Raw genomic sequence first — 9375 nt, 5'->3', positions numbered from 1 at the left:
TAAAAAGCATTTAATTTATCAACATATAAATAATTTAGTATATTACTATCATTTTTTATTAAGGTTATATGCTTAAAATTTAAATCTTAAGTAATTATTTAAAGAAATATACGTAATTTTCATTATAATTGGGTCTGGACCCAATAGACCCGAGATCCGACTATTAACCTGGACGGTTCTGTGATTTAGTCCTGATTAATAATCAGTTGAGGACTGGGATCATCTTGTTCCGACCCAAACTCATCCTGCTAACATGCACATTTGTATTTGCAGAGTTTATGAAAAATGACAGAATAAATATTTTCACTGAACATATTCATATTTGCACTCTTTTCAATTAATTGCTTCCGTCCACGTCTTAAACATTTACTAAGAATGGAGTCAAGAACTGTTTGTTTGGGGTTGCTCTTTCATAATAAACAGCCTACTATAATTTTCATTGCCCCCACTTTTCTTTACCTTTTCAAAACAAAAAGGTTTATAAACAAGTCCCCACTTTACTTGATAGAAAAAAAATGAAAGTAGATGAAATATAAATATTAAATATACGCACATTTAAATCAAATTGGATTAGATTTTATCAACTCGGAAGATTGGTTAAGGGTGCATTCATATTCGATCCAATTGAATTGGGATTATTAAATGGATCGAATTTAAATTCAAATTCGGATAAACAGATACAATTTGCAGCCCTAGATGAGAGTCAGTAGATGCTGCAGGCCCATATTAAATCATCCACAATTGGATCGACACCAATTTGTGTGACGTGAAGCTGTTATTTTGGCTTTCAAGTCTGCTCATCGAGCTTCTTCATGGCAGTCAGCTTTTCTCAATGGGCCCAAAAAGATGTTGGGACCAAAGTCTTTTATATGTACCTAGAAACAATGTTTTTAAAATCGGATCGGAACGGATGGTTGGACCAAAAAAACTGGGAATCGGTCATTTAATTGGTTTTGTTTCACCCAGAACTGTCTTTTATCCAAAAACTATTGATTTGATCAGTGAATTGCTGATTCCAGTGGTCAAACCATTCAAAATGGTGATCCAAATAATGGTTTTTAACCATTTTTATTTTGTATTATTAAAACGAGCTATTCATTTAATTCAAATAATCAGACTGTTTGACCCAAGAACCAAACCCCTGAACGGTTTATTGTCTGATTCAGTTTTAAAAACCTTGCCTAGAAAGTAATATCCCTGCCCATCGGGTGGGCTCGATTTGGTAAACAGCAACTTTCGACAATCTGAAGTAATATAGCAATTTTGCGTATAAAAAAGTTTCTCTTTTTGTAAGTCTAAAGGATTTGTAACGCAATAAAAACCTGGTTCCTACATACACAAAATAAGATCAATCGGATCTTTTACCCCCAAAGCGCTACCCACGGTACCTACGAATGTATTCATGGGAGATGGTCCCGATTTGGGGTTGTGAGTAGCAGCTGTTCCTAATGCTCGACTTGGGAAGAGTGTACATAAGAATATGTTTAGTGCTGCAAATACAAACGGCGGGCTTATGTCTATGAACCTTGCATATTTGCTTTATATTTACACCAAATATATTTGTATTTAAACTCTTCCCATGGAACCTAAAAAGTAACATTTATATCTTGGGGTGAGTATAGATTGATTTGGTTTAGTTTCAAGGTATAGCTTGGAACTTATCTTAGTGTTGGTTACCGGTTTTTGGAATCAGAACCTATTCTATTAAGACTGGTTCCAAGGTTGGATCTGCTCTTGACAGTTCTGAATTGGATTCCTAATAATAATATCACAATCATAATATGTTTAAACTTAATTTTCAATAATGATAAAACATAGTTTAAAACTTATATTACCATAGATTATTATAATATATTAATATAAAGTTTAAAACTCATCATTATAATTTAAATTTTATAAATATTACATAGTGGCTCATTGTCAAGTGAGACCATGGTTTTTGCAACCATGAATACTTGAATTTTAATCTTTACATCTTTAAAGTATTTGGGGATTTATTCTCAGGCAAATTCAATTCTAAGGCTGGTGCCAGTTCTCTGGGTTGGTTTGGTAAGGTAAACTCCTATCTAGACCCTGGAATCAGCCTGGGTGGTGATTGATTCTAAGAATTTGGAATCAGACCCTATCCGATAACAGATTTAGTAGAAAAGACCACATCTCTGCCCCACAATGTCCCACAGCACATCCCCGCGCCATGTATGGGAAACATCTCCAAATGATGATATCAGAACCGATGAAATAAATCATCATTGGGAGATGCTCTGTATACACGGCAGGGATACACTGTGGGGCGGGACATTGTGGGGTGGAGATGTGAACTCCTGCAGGATGCTCATTCGTCATCCAACACCCTGGGAATGCTTGCACACAAGTTGAAGGTCGATCATGGTGGGACATCAACAGCTATGACTCTGAACTGAGAGCCCTAATCAGTGGTCTTGAAGCAGCTTCAGCACTTTCTGCTAATTCTATAGTAATATACTGACTGTAAGACCTTAGCTAAAGCTGTTTACTTCAAACGGCAGTCTAGCAATGTGGATCGAAAAACTTCACTGGAAAAATATCAGCAATCGACTTCGACTATTTAGAAGTTATCATTTTGAATATGTAAATAGACAATATAGCAAGCTGGCTCATCTTTTTTAGCTTATTTTGCATGTAAACAGAAGCATGTAAATATTAATTATAATCAATTAAGCTGCTTCTTCAGTTTATGCCAAAAAAAAAAAGTATTGTATGATATTTCAACTTCCAATTAGACCCAAATTCTATAGGTAGCCTATTTAGAAAGTGATTTTCAATATAAACAGTTCTGATTGAAAAATCTTGTAATAGAACTCTGTACACACTTCACAAGTATGGGAACCCAGCTGTACAATGGGACCATTTTCCCATGAATTTAATATAGATAGATAGATAGAGAGATAGAGAGAGAGTATTTTCAATATTCAGCTAAAAAAATGAATCAAGGGACTAAAGCTTCGTTTGACTTCCTAGGAAAGAGAAAAAAAAAAAAGAAAAACAAAGGATAAAAGAAAGAAAAATTAGTTGTTAAGGTTGACTTCCAAAACAACTATGCAATAATATAAGAAGATGTTCAAATTGCTAATTTCAGGGAATCTTCTAAAGAAAGAAAAATGTATTTATATTTTATATTTCTAAACCTTATATTTACATTGTACATATTTATATTTATACTCTTTCCAAACTGAGCCCTACTCACAAATGCTAACGCCAGAGTCCAGCAATCTCTTCTGCTAACCAAATGCACCTACAAATCCTTTTCTAATTTCTAGATTTCTCCCATATTCTTGTGATCTGGGCAACCAAATATAGGCTGAGTGAGATGAGACAAAACCTCTCAATCATAACTGCGAACAGTGTGTTGATGAAAAATAAGCTATTAGTGAGAAGGGTTGTGTTTTCTTGGCTTGATGAGACAACGGGGGTAGTCACTTAACCCTCCTGGTGGCAACCACAAGTCAGAGATCCTATCAAGAGAGCCACCATCGATGAGTGTTAAGGGCCAATTTTAGTTAAAGACAAAATACCCATGGAATTGGGAGGGCATCTACTGTCTACACCTCAGGTTTGTTAAATTTGGGATATTACACAAACACACATTGAAAGAATAGCATGGAAGACAGAAGACTTAGGGTATCAGGGAATTTAATGCATGGTGGAGAGTGGAGACTCGCAAATCATGTGGGTGAAGGAGGTAGGAATAATTTCATTTAGAGCTCAAAGCCAACGAGGATCCAAAACATGCGCACATTGCAAAGTGGCACTTGACGATTAGTGCTTGAGCGATTCCTCCACCCAACCCAACCATAAAAATGGAGCCTGGAGGGGGTGGCATGAGGAATAATCAATCCAAGGGAATCTCTTCTCTTGCTTAAGGGTTAACACTTAACACCGATGGTGATAGCTCTGGCAAAGTGGCAATGGCACCACCCTATACAGAATGTATTAATGTAGGGTGGAGCGCCCTTCAGGCTAGCTACATAGCTTCATCTTCTTCCCAATATTTCTGGGCTCGCTCATCCTTCTACATCAGTTTTTGCTCTTAAGATTGAGATATTTAATCGGGAAATCTCGATTGAGGTGATGGCGAGACTGAAAGTGAACTGACCCAACACAGCAGCAGCATTTGGATCAAAATGAATGTTCGGTTTGAGTTCCAGCATCTAATTAAGGTCATGATCAATCAAAGACATAAGCCCTGTCCAGAATAGAATCCGATATGAATAGAGTCAGGCCTAAACTCCACTCTAAGCTTGGGACTGGTCCCTGCAAATTTCTTTATATTCCCTCCATTACTCCATTGCTGACAGCCTGACACTACTCTTAACAGACACCTTAATTTGCCTTTATATTAAGAGGTTAAAAAAAAAAGGGTTTATTTTGAATAAACATTATAAGTACATTTCAGCCTCTCCCATTTGGCTTGTTGGTTTATGTGAAGTGTGAACTACTGGGATACAGGGTACGTTTTTGAGATGTTCCATGGAAGAGGTTCTGTTTAGTTTGCGGGAATAAGGGTTTGAAATCTAAATCAGCCAACTGTTTGGTTGGGTGGAATGGGATTCTGATTCCTATTCCCAGTAAAATGACATTTCCCCAGGTGAGGGAATTACCATTCCCAGCCTCTCCCAATTCTCTTTACCTGATGTCATCCCTCGGGAGTCATACATATCTTATGGAATTCGATTCCGATTCTTATTTGAACCAAATAGGCGATGATTTCGTTTTTAACCATAAACCAAACGGACCTGACATATATTTATACCTTAGGAATAAAATATAAATTTTATTAACACTTAAAAACATTCATTTTAATGCTTAAATTAGTGTTGTGTGATGGTGAGATTCTTACTTGTGATGTGAGAGAGGGTAACCAATATGGTTTTGATAAGTGAAAAGGGCCTTATCAGAGACTTAAATACATTTAAAATTCAAATTTTAAATGAATGTATCACAGAAGTAATAGATACAATTGGGCCATGTTGGGCCATTGTATATAGGTAAAATATTATTGAGAATGGGCCATTCCGCCCGTCCCCTAGGGCCTAGGCCCTAGCATTGGGCCATCAGACAATCGATATAATACGCTACCTATCAACTATCATACATATTTGAAAAAACCTTGTATACCAGGTTAATCACAATAGACGGTTTCACCTTTGTAATGTGTGTTTCACACGTCAAACTGAGCCCACAATTCATGATTGGCCCAGTATTGCACTGGATTTGGACATGCGACAAGCGAATCCATGATAACGAATAGGCTTTATTATCCACAAGCCCAGCTTTTTTCTGACATAAGGTTCATGAACCTTTTACATTAGGGTTCTAGCTTGCTTGGCCATGATGGTCTTGGGATTAGACCTCTCAATGAACCAATGGAGCCGACAGTCCAAAGTGATCTGGCCCTATCATACAGGGGAATGGGACAGGCCCTCCACCCTTGTTGCAATGGGTCACCACAGGTTCTGATTTTTGGACCCGATAATATTTAGGCCAGGACCAGGATTGGTTCAAACCAATCAAATTGATCTCATTCTTACATGTAATGTCATCATATAATACGTACGCTAAAGCTTGTTATTACAGTACAAGGTTTTACACTTGCTAATTTCAATTGAGTCTCACTGGGTCAGAACATTAAGTCGGATAAATAACGGGGTTGGTTCTGGTCCTGTTATATACAGAGTGATCAAGCCTACCTACTTCCTTCTTACCAGGTTGGAACTGGGTCTACTCTGATCTGGAATCCACAAGGAATTTATGGGCTCGGCCCATGAAGTCCAATTATAGAAACAATCCAGATGCAAGTTGTCAAAAAGCGAAGGTTGATGATGGGTTTGGACTTTTGGCCTCCGTGGTTTGACAGGATATGTTGAAGGCTCAAGTGTGAAGACTGAAGACTAAAGATGATATTTTTAATTCCGCCTATGACCATAAAAGCTTATTTGAATTATATGAATCGCCTAACTGATAAGTTGCAATCCAACAGCTTTAGGCTTTTAGCCTTAGCCATAGAAGAAGGATAAGCCTTGGTAGTTTGTTCAAGAGAGGACACCGTCACGATCTTGAAGCTATTTGATTGGGCCCATACACGCTCCAAATAAATTCTAGGCGACATCCCACGTTCAGAAAAAGGAAGAAACAAAAACATTCAAGCCCTTCTCCCAAGTGAGCTAACTTGGCACAATGAAAATTGACTACTGAGCTAATTTCCCTTTTCCCCAGAATTGAAGCCTGGTCTGTTTACTGTTTTAGAGTCAAGATGAATTGAAGTTGGGTTCAGAGTTCGGACAGGCAGGCCCTGGCCTAGCTCAAACTTGTGAGTTGTGAAGCTAAAGCAATAAAGCAACAAAGCTTCTTTATCTTTATGTGACCTCTTGTTGATTGAGAATGGCCGGTCAGTGGTTACTGCAGAAAACACAGCATAGTTAGTCCACGGAGATGGGCTGCATGGGGCCCAGGAGACAAGCACAAGTGTATTAACTCTTTTATGTGACCCGTGACCAGCCATGTGCACTGCACAAGCCTGCCTTGAGAGAATAATCTAAAAATCTCTAGAGATTAAAGAGTTGGGCTTTTAAATTAGGCTCCTTCCTCATTCTCAACCTCAATAAGAGACATTTTAGTATTAAAGAATGCTGCAAAAAGCATGGCCAAACCTAGCAACCCTTACCCCTGTAGACCGTAGACTGTAGACTGTAGACTGTAGACTGTAGTGTAGGGGTTTAGCCTAGGCCCTAGGGTATGCTCTAGTTCCTTCTGCCTATCTTCTCCAATAAGTGTGTGACAGAAGGGGATGCACGCCAATGCCAATACAATAGGGGGATAATTGAATAAATATAACAATAATAATAATTATTCCTACTTGGGCTTTTAATTAATATATTGAGTTTATCTCTACATATCACACTATATTCCATCCTTTCCATTGTTTTCTCCCCCTTTTTCAACTGTTCATGATTCTTCTGTGGCAGCGGCAGCTTTAAAGATTGTTTTCTTTCTTTGCCACAACCATCAACTCTCCATAAAATTGTTACAACTTTCTTTTAATTGGGTTCTTGCTAGCCTAATTAGTAGTCAAAATCCCCTCCTCATCGAGTATCAACAACACTCAAGAGTCAAGACCTGAGAATAATCTTCAGTCAAAATTGCTTTAACTAGGAAGATTAGCCATTTATGAAAAATAAAGATGAATCAATCATATACCACTATCAGAAGAGAAAAAGCTTCTTAGTTTCTTTTGCATCTGTTCATGAATCGTCTGAACCTCAGCTGCTGGCTTAATCGATAAAAAAAAAAAAAAAAAAAAAAAAAAAAACTCGAGACTGAAAAAGAAGCTGTTGATTGATGAGGAGAAAAGGGAATAGGAAAGGAGAAAGCGTGTGAGAGATGTCCCTTTCTGTGTGCTCTTTATGTCATCTTTCGCTTAATACGCGTTTAGTGATTGGGGGACTATTCTTTTTCCCTAAGTTGTTGGTGATTTCCATGCTCCTTTCTTTTATGTAAAAGAATAACATCAAAGATAGCCGAAATCCTCTTTTGAAGACAATGATCATGGTCACACTCCTTGGTCCTTCCCCAATCCCCACCCACCCATCTTCTTTTAAGAGATGCTGAGTCAGTTGTTTATCCTTCCTCTTGGTTATTTGGGATTCTTCACACATGTAAAGAAATAAAGTTGGATGATCAACTTGGGTTGGTGAAAGTGAAACTTTGCAAAGATGCCGTGGGGGCACACTCCATTTATGTCAAAGTGTTTTGAACTCTGGTGCCTTTCATCTCTCTCTTTATGGCTGGCTGAAATTGCGTCAAAAAATCATCCACAGCTTTACCAATTTTAATTTCTCTGGCCGTCAAGCCCCAGTTTTTTAGTTGTAAAGTGGGTCTTGACTGGGACTACAAAACAGATTGCCTGACTCGAAGAATTTCAACTCCATCGAGCTTGGGTTAGGGTTTGGGTTCGTCGAAAATTTATCCCCGACACCAACGGGAGTGCAACTTGGGTCAGGTTGAATTAGGAATTTGTTAAAATTTCAATGGGCCTGAACCCTAACCCGAGCTCCATGTAATTGAAACTCTTCGAATCCAAATTGCAACCCTAGTCTTGATTCTTAATCACATTGAAAAGTTGCTCAATTAGAGATCATAATCTTTGTTAGCAACAATTTATATGAGTTCATGGCTATATATAATCTTAGTGGGAATAAACATTAGCTTTTGATGCCATTAGATAATTTAGGCCCTGCACAAGATGGGGCCAAATAATTTCAGCTCTACACTATAAAAAGCTATTGATTCCAAGTGCCAGAACCGGGGTTCAGCACAAACAAGTGATGATGCAAACATGGGTCGCTTCCAACCAGCCTGTGGCAAGTACAAAGCAGCTTGGGGGCAAGGAAGCAAGCTTTCCTACACTGCTACAATAAAGAACCACACCTCAAGATGGGGACCAAAGCAGTAAACGACACTTAGAAGCATACATACAAGGGAAAACCCATAAAAGCTTTCTTGCTTTGGGGACCTAAAAAAGAAAGGAAAAAGAGAGAAAAAAAAAGAGTAGAACACTTTTTTAATTTGTAACGCTGGAATGCATAGTTGAGTTTGATCATTTGCATTAGAGACAGAGATTGGACGAAGGCAAATGCCTCCCACCAGAAGGACACATCACCATACCCACACACGGTGTCGCCATTCTGTTAAAAAAAAGGGCATATCCAGAACCATATAGTTTTTAACTTTCTTCATTTTTCTTGTTTGGGTTGATGGGCCCTTGATCCTTTGCTAACAAGGCCCAGTGATGTGATTGCCTAGTACAGAATTTAATATAATAAGGACCACGACTCCAGTATATTCATTGTGGGGGACGGCTAAACAATTTCAATGTTGTGGTCCCCGGATCGGACGACTTGGAGCTCCTGTACTACCATATTCAATTAGTATCACCTAATATATAATCAGTCTGTATGATAAGTGCACCAGCCATTACTCTAAGTACGTATAAACAAATTGAGAATATACTGGGGATATTCTCAACATTTGTGAACTACTAATTAAAAGGATTTTCCATTGCTGACTGGTGATAATGATAAAGATCAAAACCCAAAAGAATTTCATCAAAGAGGTTGATTTTTCAGCCCATCTAGGGAAATGCTCGTATTAGTAAATCTGATTATCCCCAACCCAAACTCATGTGGAACAGTAGTACAAGGAAAACAAGAGCATGCGAAGAGGTCAAAGGATTGAAACATTTTACAAGGAAATCGACCCCACCAGATAATATTTAGTTAAGATAGCACGAATGATTTTAATGATAAAATATATTGGGCTTCATGTTCATACAAGTATTTA

Source organism: Nelumbo lutea, chromosome 2 (genome assembly GCF_056320005.1).
Source record: "Nelumbo lutea isolate HS-2025 chromosome 2, American lotus-T2T, whole genome shotgun sequence".
In the NCBI taxonomy this organism is placed as follows: Eukaryota; Viridiplantae; Streptophyta; class Magnoliopsida; order Proteales; family Nelumbonaceae; genus Nelumbo; species Nelumbo lutea.
The sequence above is the reverse complement of the archived record's forward strand: the minus strand, read 5'-3'. Positions refer to the sequence as shown.